The following is a 13,660-nucleotide window of genomic DNA, read 5'->3' on the forward strand; positions in this document are numbered from 1 at the left end:
GCAAATCACTCAATTTCTCTGAACTTCCATTCCCTCATCTGTGATGAGGATAACAATGGCGACCCACTGACTTGGTGAAGATTACATGGAATAATTTATCTAAAGTACTCAGTACAGAATAGCTAATCAATAGGTTATTATTATATTATTTTCATAAAATGGCACATGGAGTACCTCACTTTGAGGAGCTTGTGTTCTAGACAAGGAGGTATAAGAATGATAGAAAGAGAGGTTTCCAATGGGAAGATCCCTTTCTACAACTAGGGAAGGGTCAGCGTGTACCAAGACCACATGTCTCAGCAACTGTCTTCTTCAATTCAATAAACATGTCCTTAATGATGACTGTGCCTGAACCACCACGTGAGTAGCAAAGAGCCTCCATCTTTGCGCTCAGTAGCTTATCCTCACTCTTTTCACAGAGTGGTATCAGCCTAGAGTCAAGAGCCTCGGGTCCTGGTCTCAACTCTGCCACAAAATAGCCATGTCAACTCTGGCAAGTCACTGCCCCTCTCTGCCTCAGTTTCCCCACCTGTAAGATGAGGAGGTCACGCCAGGACTCTGAGGCTCTGCCCAGAGCTAACACTGTGGGATGCTCTCCCCAAGGTTTTGGCCTCCCTTCCCTCCCCCAGCACCACCAAGAAAGCACAGTAACAAATGGCTCTCACACACATGGCACCACAACCTTAAACTTGGGACCCACTGCCAGATTGATTTCTTTTTCTCATCTGTCAGCAAAAAAATCAATGAAAGTAAATTTTAAAAAGATTCTGAAACTCTTCACCACCCCACTGGAGCCCATCAGCCCTCCCGTGGAGTCAGGCCAAGGCCCCCTTACTGAGAACGCCCTTCTGAGGAGCAGTGGTGGGGTGTTTCCCATCTTCCTGCTGCCTCTTCTCTCTGGGGCTGTGCTAACTGTGCTTGGCTAAGCCCTTGACTCTCAGTTCAGGGAACCCAGGCCTTTTGGGTCTGGCCCCTTCTGGGGAGTTCCTCTGCTCTATGTTGCACCCTCCCAGCCTGCCTGGAAAGCTCTGCGGATTGCTCTGATCCAAGCTGCGGCATGGTTTCCACAAATGTGGGTGGCATTGGGACAGGGGTAGGACTGTTTGCTTCTCTGTAGTTCCTTGTCACCATATGTGAGCTGAGCAAATAGAGGCTCTCTGGCCCTGTTGCCCACCCCCTCCCCCAAGTCATGCCCCCAGCACCCGGGCCAGAGGAGAAAGGAAGGGGCTTCCTTCTATCCTGTCACCACAGCTGTCAGTGTCCAGAGGTCGGTTACTTTGGAGTTCTGGAGTGGTCTGTGTGTCCCCCAGCAACATCAGATCAGCAGAAGACTGTGATGGTGGTGGGGGAGGGATAAGTGTTGGCAGAACTCCCCTGGGGCAAAAAAAATAGAGGCGCCAAGCACAGATCTGACTGCTTACAAAATCCCAAACCGGTGAAGCCGGCTCATTCCTGCTTAAACATACCCAGCTCAGCCTAGGGCCAATTTTCACTCCTCAGAGGTCAGTAGACAAAGGAGGAGGCGGTGGCTTAAAAACTTGAAAATAGCCAGAGAGCCAAGGCAAGTGAATTAGAAACAGGAAGCCACTAAGTTTTCAATCCAGGCGATGGCTGGTCAATACCATATCCGAGGTTGGTTGATTAAGAGGGTCTCAAGCTCTTTTGGTCTCAATTCCTAACCCCCCTGCCAACACACACCAATGATACAGACTGCTCAGAATTTGGTTAAAAGGCAGTAACATTTTCCTGAGAAAGATAAGGATGCTTTGTAAGAGGTACTGGAGAAGAAGGGCCGATTTCTATAACAATCCTAGGCAGATGGAAGGCTGCAGCTTGCCCAGCCTCTTCTGCTCCCAAAGGACCCTGGATGACTCACTGTCCAGTGGTTTCAACAGGAGCCTTATCTTTTTCATGCAAAGAGTTAGAGGATATCTATGAGACACTGAAACTCCCAAATGCAAGATGTACTATCATCATCATAAGCACTGTCAAATATGAATGGGGGGCAATGCTGGGGAGCAGACACTGTGCCCTCCATTGCAGGGGGTCGCAGAGAACAATAACCCCTGATACTAATCCCCCGGCAGCTCATTAAATAGTATGGTGATAATAACAATTAATACAAAATAGAAAATAAAAGAGAAGGTGCCAAGGAGACAGAGGCAGGGAGCTCCAGAGGAGTCCCAAGACCTGAATTCTTGCCCTAGGTCTGTGCTGGGCACACTTGGAAAGGTGCCTCTCGGAGGGTCAGTTTCCTCTCTTATGAAGTGAGAGTTTGGGACCAGATGATTTCTAATGGTAACCAGGGGGGGCTTTACAGAGAAAACAGGTTGGAGTCCTACTGTGCAGGATGAGCAAGACTGAGGGGTGGGGCACTCATTCGCATCAGGTGAGAGCCTTGTGCAAAGGCCGGAGCCAGGGAAAACCAGGCACGTTTCATCCACTCTGTCATTCTCTTCTACAACTATTCATGACTCTCTTACGTGCCAGGGGCTCTCTAAACACTGGGGTCATGGCCATGAGGTCACCAGTGCGTGGGGGAGAACGGGGAAGTGGAAACTGTGGATTCCAGTGCCAGAGGAGCACCACGCATCTGCTGGCCACACGGCGGCCCGTGACACATACCCAACTCTTCTCCCCACAGACACTAGAGCCTGCTTATATCAAGGAGAGGTTTCAAGGTGATAAATAAAATCAAGGAGAAAATGAGGTGCAAGAAGAAGACAGAATCAATTACTCCAAGCAAATTAAAAGTGCACAGCAGGGGGTGGAAGGAGCCGCAAGGAGGAAGGGGGGAGGCTGGGGAAGGTTTGCAGTAGACACAACAGCCAAGCGCTGGAGGAGGCTGATGGAGGAGGGAGTACCTGTCAGCCAGTTTCCCAGAGAACACCTGGGCAGACAAACCCAGACACCCCAACCAGGGCTTGGTGGTGATGGAGAGGCTGCAGGCTGGTCCTCCGAGCAGAATCACATTCCCCGATGGTGCTTCTTGGAGAGGAGATTGAATTAGCTACATTAATCCACAGAGGCGCCTGGCTCGGGCAGCGGTGATAAGCTTAATTAAACCATTTAGTTACTGGATCATGGGCTTGGGTTACAGTCAAGTTCACTCATCACGTTAAGGATTCAGACCTGCATGGCCCTCACCCTGGGTCTTGTTTGGAAAGCACACTTGGAGAGGGCGAGGCTCAAGAGCTGGTGTGTGTGAACGCATGTGTATGTGTGTGTGTGTGTCTGTGCCCACACAAATTTTGTACCAGGCCTCGTGCCCACTTCTAGAAACTGTAATGAAATGCTGATTAAATTATCTGACGATAACGTTCGCAATGTTAACCACAATACTAAAAATATTAACTGTAATATTGGGCTGTGCTCAAAATAAATCACTAGGCAAAAGTCTCACAAATGGGAACGGAGCACAGAACCAGGAATCCTGGCAGCCTGTAGGCCTCTTCTCGCCCCCTCAACCCCACCCCCCCACGTTGTTCTGTACTCCTAAAGCAATTTCTAAAGCCTTAGCCATTTGTCTAAGTTTCTCATAAGCCTCAAACCACCTTAACACTCCTGACTTTACATCTAGGGTAATCCATTTATGGGGTTTTGGACTTTTTCCATCACTTCCTGGCTTCCTTCCAGACATCTTCACCACCTCTAACCCTGACTCAGTTTGTCACAAACTCCCGGAGGGGAGGAGACTGCGGCGAGTCTAGACAAGCCGGGGATGGGTAGGTCTCATTCAGAATTGAGGTCGCCCAGTGCCTGTTAGGACGTGCAGTTAATCAGCTTCCAACTAATGTGAGCTAACGACCTGCAGATTAATAGGATGCGCTGAGGAAGAGCCTTCTGCTCACCCACTCATTGCTTGTTTACATAACTGATGACCATGGTACTCATTAGGGGTTGTTAGCACTTCAAGGCAGTGTCTCCCGATGCTGGGAAGGGCTTGAGTTTGTGGACCTTAATTGGTTGTTAGAGGTGGCCAATAGCTGTTATTTCTGGGGTGCTATACCTCACAGAGCTACCGTGTATGAGAGCTGGCTATGTGCCAGGCATTTTACCTCATTTAATTCTCACAGCAAGCCCGTGAGGAAGGTATTATTATCCCTGTTTTAGAAATGAGGGGACCCTGGCTCAGAGAGGTTAAATGATTTACATAAGGTCACACAGCTTACCAGTAGAGGAGCAAGGATTCCAACTCCACAATCTTAGCCACTCTGTGGAACTGTCCCCTCCTACAACCGCTGCCTCCAAACATAGTGACTTCATTAATTCGAGTTGTCTGTTTAAAATTCTACTGAGTGATGTGCTAAGAGACTAGGTGAGAAAACCTGTGCTCTACCCTCCTCTCTTCTGAGGAATCTGGGATTCCTGATGATGACAGAGACCTTTTTGTCTGATGCTTGCAACTCCTGAATATTTCTTGATTTCTCCAGAATGTGGCTGAATAAAAACGGAAACTTTATGCCACCTTTTGGGTAAGCGCAAGCTCCTCGCCATCTGCTATCTAGGACAGTCCCTTGGCTCCTAAGGTAGTTTCTATGCCAGCACTCCGTGTGCTGTGTCCTTGGGCTCTGAGGGCACAGAGCCCTCCCCATCAGGACAGACAAGTGTTTGGAGGAAGGAGCAGTTTGCTCTTTTCATCTTGCTCCCATGACCTATCTACCTACCTACCTGCCCTGTCTCATCTACCTACCTACCTACCTACCTACCTGTCGTACCTATCTAACTGTCCTACCTACTTGTCCCACCTGTCTTATCCACCTACCTACCTACTTACCTATCTAACTGTCCTACTTGTCTTACCTACCTACTTACCTGTCCTACCTACCTACCTACCTGTCCTACCGACCTACCTACTTGTCCCACACTCTATCTAAAAATCAACAGAGTACCTCTGGCTTGGTTGTACCAGACTAGATGGATGTTCTCTATGAAAGATGCTACTGATCACCACAGGTTTGAGCCTCTTAATATAATTATGTTTCCTTCAAGTTTTCAGAAGGGGAAATTCTGGCTTAGAGAGGTTTAATAACTTTCCCAAGGTCAAAGAGCAAAGAGGAAAAAACACACATCCATTCTTTAGGTCCTATACATCATCAGTGAGGATGAGGCTCAATGTCTTGTATTCCAAAACCAGCTCCATCCCTTTCTCAACCTTTGTCCTGGCCCCTAAACAAGCAAAAGTACCTATTTCCAGAAAGAGCTTTCATAATTTTGTCCACCTGTCTGACATCATGAAAATCCATTTGACCTACAGGGCAGAGGTTGTCAGATCTCATTTTTCAAGGTCAAAGATGCTCAGTCGATTCTAATTTAAAATGCTCATTTCCTTTAACCCAAATCTTTCACTTCAAAGAATTACTCTCCAGAAACACTCCTGAAAATATACAAAGACTCAAGTACAAGCATGGAAACAACCCACATTTCCATCAAAAGGCAAACAGTTACTTAAATGATGGAATATTCATATAAAGGAAGAGCATGCAGCTTTAAAAAAGTAGGTAGATTTATATAAACAAACATAGAAAGCTGTTTGCAATATAGTGAAAAAAGTCAATTGCAATACAGTTGCATAGAATGATCCCCCGTTTTTTTGGAAAGAAAAATATGTATAGATTTAGTATGAATAGAAAAAAATCCAGAGAAATGTTCACCCATGGTGGTTAACTTGGCAGGTGGGAGAGAAGGGAATTACAGGAGCTGGGAGTAAACCTTCCAGAAGATGCCCAGTGGGCTCTGGCAGGAATAGCTCCTCTGTCTCCACTGTTTTCCCTGCAGCTGTGAGGAGGATGGAAGCTCGAGGCTTCTCCCCAGCAGTCATATCTGGACATCAATAAAGATGCTCTGGGGAAGGTCATTCCCATTTCCATCCCTACTCAATTCCCTTCAGTCACCAAGTCTCATCAGATTCAGAATGAAATCAAATAATAAAACTGAAACGCAAATTTATTTACCACCGTGGTAGTATTGGGCCATTTTTTTCTATCAATTTCCTAGTCCAGAAATTGCCTTTTAAATGGATAATGATGATTCTGGGGGTCCAGTTATTACCTTGAAAGCTCACATTTTGATATAGCCAATGCTGTTCTCGTATATAAATAACAGTTATTATTGCAAAGTGATTTTTTTCCCTGCACTTCCAAAGTGTTCCTGCAGGAGATGGCAAGAAATGGATTCCATTAATATTCCACTTAGAACTCTTGCTTTTTCCAGCACTAACTTCCACATAAATCTCCTTACGAGTCTTTTATACAAACGCCATCCCTTCCACCCTGTACTGCCCCACTCCCTCCACCTCTCTCTCCTCCTGCTTCCTCCTCACCTCCTCTTCCCTGGGAAAAGAACACTCCATCCTCTGCTTGGTTAGTCGGTAGCTGGGACGATGCTGCCACCTGCTTTGCCCAGGGCCTGGCACAGAGTAAATGGTGGCTGACATTATTATTGCCATTGTTTGCAGCTCCACTCTCTCTCCACTAGCCAGAGAACAAGCCTTTCAGTATTGTTTTTCCTGCCTGTTTAGTACTAATTAAAACCCCAAAGTAAAATGTATGAACAACAAAAAGCTGAACTGATTGACATGAACTGGGGACAGTGGTGTCCTGAGTCCGTGTGCTCTCCATCCAGGCCCAGGGGAAAGGAGGAGGCCCGAGCCCTACACGGCTTCCTGAACATTCCCAAGTCTCCACGGAGTCCGATGGAGCCCGGCTTGAACAGACACCCCACAGCCTCATTAACGCTCCCGCCAGCCCTGATCCCCCTGGAAATCGTGTAGATGGTTGTTATTAGGAAGTATTTATGAAAGACTCTGTCACTGCAAAGTGCTTTACAGTCATTTCACAGGAGAGACCGGGAGAGTCGTACTCCATGCTGTCGCTGTCGCCTTTCCGAGGAACACCTAAAAGGACCAATTCTGTCATTCTCTGCTGTAACCAGATCCTGGCTTCCCTCTACACAATGCTGTGCCAGTCATTACAGCGAAGAGCAAAGCTCACATTCTAAAGCTCTTTCATCTCCAGGAAATAATTTTGTCCTTACCACATTCTTTAGAGGTAGTCAAGGCAGATATGATTGCTCCTTTTTATAAATGGGACAATTGAGGCTCAAGGAGATTGGCTGACTTGTTCAAGGTCACAGAACTAGTTGGTCAAAAAAAAATCAAAAGAACATTTATGAGACCTTGTCTATGCTGAACCTTGTGCTGGGTCCTCTGACACGTCATCTTTGCAACAACTCCCCAGCCAGTAATTGGCAGAGCTAGGATTAGAGCCCAGGCCTTTGTTATGCTAAGTCCAAGAGTCCATTATAGCCAAGCTTTCCTCAGTTCCTGAGATGAGATCCCCATCTCCAGACTCCCGGCTCAGACGCAGCAGTTCACACACATCTCTACTGCTGCACCTACCCTAGGGCTGTTGTACATTTACAGGTCTGTTTTCTTGGCCTGAGAAATCCCCCAGCGCAGGGACTGCATCTTATTCCTCTCTCAAGCCCCAGCATCCCTCATCCTGCTCAATGGGGCTCAATGGGTTCTTGTTGTTTAAATGAATGAATGAATGAATGAATGAATGAAGAGCGAGGCAATGGCTACCTGTTGATATCTGTGTGTGTGCGCGCATGCGTGTGCATGTGTGGGCACATGCATGTATGCTGATACCCATGAGGACAAAAGGCATTTTATACCTGATCTGAAAGGCTAAGGTCCCTTCCGTGGCATTCATATGAACAGAAAGCCAACCGAGGAGAGAAATCTGCACGTTTGTTCTTTGCAGAAAGGCAGGATTGCATGATGGTTAAGAGTACATTGCCCATTCTGCCACCCTTTAGCTATGAAACCTGGGGCCAGTTTCCTAACTGCTCTATATCTCCCAATTCCTCAACTGTAAAATGAGGGATGCTGTGAATAGTAAATGAGTTAATGCATGCAGATGCTCAGAATGACACCTGGCATCTGGAAAATGTTCAATGCTAGCAATTATACAGGGAGGAGGAGAGTGCAGCAGTGGGCTCTGGTGCACTTACCAGAGACCTGCCCCGGGGAATTGTGCCTGGGCATGTACCTCACACACAACCTACAGCTCTCTGAGGCCCTGCCTCCCTCAGATGGTTAGGTCCCTGGCCCAGCTGGAAGACCCAGAAATACGGGGTGGGGTAGAATTGGGCACCTCAATGCAGTCTCAGCCCTTGGGTTCATATAAAACCAAAGGAAGATGCCATCTCCATGGAAAGGTGAGAGTGACACAGGAGATGGTCCATAATCAAAGCACTTTGCAAAGCACACAGCCAGGAGAAGGGTGAGGGAGGCCACTGTACTTTACAGATGCACTAACTGAGGGACTCACAAGGAAGGGGACTGACTGAGGGGTGGGAGGGGAAAACTCACAGTGCTCCCACCGCTCACTAGTTGCTCAGCCCCATGGGAAGGCGGTGGCTGGGACCATCTCCTGTGGACCAACCCAGGGAGGCCAGGATCCCAAGCAGATCCCAAAGATAACTACCGGCCTCCTCCTACTGAGGCTCTACATGGGTGGAGTGCATGGTGGGCCATGATGCTCAGAGTCCCAGGGCCACCAGGCAGCTATGGATGATGTGGGGTCGGCAGGTTCCTGTGGGGATGCCCCAGTCCCTACCCTTACTCTACTGGAGGCTCAACCACTCACATGTGTGTGGGGGGGGAGGAGGAGGCAGGGGCTGTGAGAGGCCAGCTATAATTGTCCTGGGTCCCCTTGATCTTCAAATCAAAAGCAGCTGCATGGACAGAGTATGACTTTCCCAGTGGCCTAACTACAAGCCACTGCTATGCTCAGGTATAACAGGCTGTAGATTCTAGAGTCCAGCCGGGCTCAGGCATTTTATTAAAATTCCCTGAGGCTGAAGAGGGCTCAGAAAGGGGAGGAGAGGACAAGCTACACCTATGTAATGCCAGACATCTGGCTGGATCTGCACAAGTTCAGCCAATTGTCCATGTCATCCAGATCGCAAGCTGTTCAATGTCATGCAAACTAGCCATCTGCATTTACCAAATGCAGACTCTGGCCACCAGATGGGCTGTCCTGGTGGACAAGGTTGGAGCACATGTGAGGTCAGCTGGCTGGAGTGAAGTCCTATGACACGGGTAATGGGCTTGGTCTACGTGTGATCCTGTTAGTGTGATCCTGTTTATAGCCACAAAAGTCACCTTTATTTAGGCCTGCCCCCTAGATATTAGGCAGGCATGTGATTGAGCCAGTTCAGTATTAATTCACCACAAATGCTACAAAACAACTGTATATGCATAACTGATGCTGAGCATTGTCACAGGAGGGCAGAAAGGATATTAAGAAGGAGAGAGATCGATCCATAATCTATTTACTCATCCAAAATGCCCCACAAAGCAATGTAGAATTTTGGTTCCAACATATATATATGAGATAGCTAAACATTTGTCTCAGAGAAAAACGGAAAGGGACAGAAAACTCTAGAAGCAGTAGAAAAGGATTTCTCCCCTAGGTACCTCAGCTTTCTCATCTATAAAATCATCTCTGGGGTCCCTTGCACCCCACAACTCCCGGGGCAGTGAGCAGTCCTCAGGTGCAGATCCACAGCTCGCCAGGAGCTCTGTTAGGTGGTGCGAGGCCAGGAAGAGGTCCAGGCTCAGACTCGCAGAAAGAACCTACGGGAAGCTGAAGGGGCCAGATCAGCTAAACTTGGCCCCACCGGTGTGGCCAGCTCTGCGCTAAGCATTTTAAGCATAGTCATCCATTTCTTTCTTACAGTAATTCCATGAGGCGGGCACTATTACTATCTCCATATTGATAGAGAAAGCCAAGTCTGGCTCTTCATCACTATGCCGTCCTGCTAGAATGCCTCTGCCCATGGGCGAGGTGGGGCAAGGCTACAGGGTGGGGGTCTGCAGCCCCAGGAGCCAAATTGGGGCGGGGTGGGAAGGGGTGGGGATGGGGACAGGCAGGTGTGGATCAAGGGCTACAAGGCTCCTTTTAAATTGCCTGGCTGCTCTGAAGAGGGCGTACAGCCCTGCTGTTAAAGCTTCTCTGCCCCAACTTTTTGGCTCTGATCTTTCAATGAACAAAGGGCTGCTCTGCTTCTCTATGTCGACAAGTCTGAGCCGGCTCCCCACTAGCTGTCTCCAACAGCCCCACCTGCCTTGTCGTCTGGGCCCTCTTGTCTCATCGAGATGAGAAACAGCCGTGGCTGAGCTTTGGCGGGAAGGCATGAACAAGACACAGGGAGCATTGGTTCTCTCAGCTTTGCCAAAGCAGGTGGTGATGGAGATCAGAGATCCTGGCTGATGGCTCTTTGATCTGACTAGCATCCTCTCTCAACAGTTGGCTGTTGTTGCCCACAAGTGTGGTGCCGTCTGCCCTTCAGGCCCTGCTTGCCCTGAATGTCAAACACCAGCTGGCCAGCAGCTGCCTTGTTGCAGGTCTAGCCTCTCTAGGATCCTGCACTGGCTGGAGCAGGACGTGGGAGAGGACGGGCTGGACGGTGACGGGCTTCAGCAGAACAGGCCACGTAGCTCATCTTCTGAGCAGAGTGCCCGTGCCACGGGGGCTGAGTAGGATTCCCTTCCTGCCTGGCACTAAGACAGCTCAAGGGCTTTCCGGACCCATCCCTAAGCCTCCCTTTTTATATCACTCAAGGTCCCCTTGAAACCGCTGTCTTTGCTCACAGTCTCCATCTCACGTTGCATTCTCACCTCAACCCCATTGGGCTTTCATCTCCACCACTCGGAGACAGTTTTTACTGGAGTTACAATCACCTACATCACACTGAAGCCCCTGGGTAATCTTCTCTCCTCACTGTATTTAGTCTCTCAGAAGCATCGACCAGCGAAATCACTTCATCTCGAAATATTTTCTTCTCCAAGCTTCCCTGATATCTCACTCGTCTGTTTGTTCGTAGCTATTGTTTTGTTTTCCTGCCTCAATGGCTGTTCTTTCTCAATCTCTCCTTCTTACCAGACTTTCAAATGCTGGGGTGCCCCCAAGATCCAATCCTATCTATAGTCTACCTTAAGTGACCTCATCTACTACCATGGCTTTAAATTTCACTTATATGTTCATGACTTTTAAAAAAATTTTTTACCTGTTTATTATAAAATAAAACATAGATACAGAAAACCACAAAAAATAAATAAAGAGCTTAGTGAGTTATAAGGTGAACACCCTCATAATAACTACACAGGTTAAGATAGAGAACTTTGTCAGCCACGCAAAAGGCCTGCATGTCCCCATCCCAACCACAGTCCCATCAGGAGCCTCCCCTCCAAAAGTAACCACTTTCCTGACATTCACAATAATCACCTCTTGTACTTTTTTTTATGGTTTTATCACCTGAGTGCATTCCTAGACATTGTAGTTTAGTCTTGCCCATTTTTGAAAACTTTGTCTTTTAATTCTCTTTTAATTTACAGATTTCTCCTTCATCTCTTTCTTTTCCTTAAAATTCAATAGTTCATTTGCCTTGTGGGGTTTCTCACAGTCAGGATTCTGTTGCCTGCACACTCCTGGTGCAGTTCAACAGGCCCCTCTGTCTCTGAATTCTTGTAAATTGGCAGCTGGATCCAGAGGCCCAATCAGGTCCAGGTTCAAACCTTTAGCCAAGGCTGTAAGTGATGCTATGCTCTTTCATCAGGGGGTACATAATGTCTGCTTTTTCCTCTTTTTTTCAGTATTATCAACTATTGCTCAATGTTTAAAATCTAGACCTTAGATCCACTAATTTTAGTTTTTATATATCAACCTCAATAATTTTATACAGAGATGCTGCTCCTCATCTATTATTTGGTTACCCAGGGGTACAGTTCATATAGGAAGGACAGGATAAATGCTAATTTGCTTTTATTTACTCAGTTTTCAAGGCAGTAAATTAGTTTCCTGTCATCCTCAGATGATGACCAATTGGTTAATTTTTAAAATGTCATTATGAACTCATGGATATAAACATATTAAACCAATGTTTAAACATGGGTTTTAAACCACAGCAATTATCATTATTAAAGATCAAATTGTCATCTTCGGCCAGTGGGAGTCTCTTTAAGTTGGCTCCTAAGTCCTTTTGACATGACCTGTTCCAGGCTCATTTTGTACATTTCCTGCCCAGATCTGAGATCAGCCATTTCTCTAAGAAGCCCTCATTTCTTTCAGTGGGAAGTGGTACAGCATGACCATAATCTGGGCATAAGAGATGCTCATTGCATCTCTTGGTCATAGTTTCTAGGCCTTTTTCAGAGGGCAGAGCTAGGTAATAAAAAGTATATATATAGGGATAGATACAGACAGATGTATAGATAGACATATAAATATTATATATAGTAAAATATATAACATAAATATAAAAAATATATATAATTTATAAAATAAAAAAATCCAATTCAAGTTCAAGTCGACAGAGTTTTACTTTGCCTCTTCTATACTATCTCTGTATTTCCATTCTTTTGCACTGAGAGTCCTAGTTCTCAAGAACATAGAAATGATAGAATTAGAATGACCCATAATTATTTATTTGCTTTCTCCTACATCATACATACAACAATCTCAGAATAACAATAACAATACTAACACTGCTACCAGCAATTATGATTACTAAAAGGTTTAAAATGTTTTTACATATGCCATCTCCATTCCCCTCATTTTTCCCCCCGAGAGCCCCAGTAGATAGTTGTATGTCATAGTTGCACATCCTTCTAGCTGCTGTATGTGGGACGCAGCCTCAGCATGGCTGGAGAAGCGGTGCGTCGGTGCGCACCTGGGATCCGAACCCAGGCCGCCAGCAGCGGAGCACGCACACTTAACCACTAAGCCATGGGGCCGGCCCTCCCCTCATTTTTAATACTACATCTACATTGTCAGATCCTATGGCCACTGCATAATATAATACAGCCCTTCCAATCCTCAGTGAGTCTTAGTGCTGTCAGTAACTGTATGTCTAATGCTCACCATTGGTCTTATGTCAAGGTCTCTCTGGCCATTTCGTTGTCTGTTTCACTCTCTAGTAGACTCCTGAGGAAGGACTCATGGGAACAATGTCCTGAGTTCTTACATGCTCTTTTAATGATAGTTTGTGCTCTTTATACTTGAAGGTCAATTTTTCTGAATATAAAATCTTGGCCATGTTCCCATTTTCTGTTTTGAATACCTTTACTATGTTACTCCATTTTCTTCTGTCATAACATGTGGCTGTAGAAAAGTCTGATGACAATATCATATTCTTTCTCATCTTTTTGCTTAGATACCCAAAGGATTTTTTTCTTGGGGCTGGCCCGGTGCTGCAGTGGTTAAGTGCGTGAGCTCCACTTTGGTGGCCCGGGTCTTTGCAGGTTCGGATCCCGGGCGCATGCCAATGCACCGCTTGTCAAGCCATGCTGTGGCAGCGTCCCATATGAAGTAGAGGAAGATAGGCACAGATGTTAGCCCAGGGCCAATCTTCCTCAGCATTAAAAAAAGAAAAGACGAGGATTGGCATCGGATGTTAGCTCAGCGCTAGTCTTCCTCACAAAAAAAAAAAAAAAAGGATTTTTTTTCTTTTTCTTTAAATCCCAGTAATTTTACCTGAATATTTCTTGGTCCTTCTGGGTCAATATTCTCGGGTACACAGTGTGCTCTTGCAATATGCAGCTTTAAATATCTTTGTTTAATTTCAGGAGGTTTTTTTAAATTATAATTTT

The 13,660-nt window shown here is 46.4% G+C and overlaps 1 protein-coding gene across 1 annotated transcript in view; it reads right to left on the bottom strand.

Annotated features, from left to right (window-relative positions):
• The window catches only part of GRIK4 (glutamate ionotropic receptor kainate type subunit 4), a 291,987-nt gene that overhangs the window by 215,224 nt on the left and 63,103 nt on the right, over nt 1–13,660 (bottom strand). The gene's annotated exons all lie outside the window — the stretch shown is intronic.

This window comes from Diceros bicornis, chromosome 7 (assembly GCF_020826845.1).
Source record: "Diceros bicornis minor isolate mBicDic1 chromosome 7, mDicBic1.mat.cur, whole genome shotgun sequence".
Lineage (NCBI taxonomy): Eukaryota > Metazoa > Chordata > Mammalia > Perissodactyla > Rhinocerotidae > Diceros > Diceros bicornis.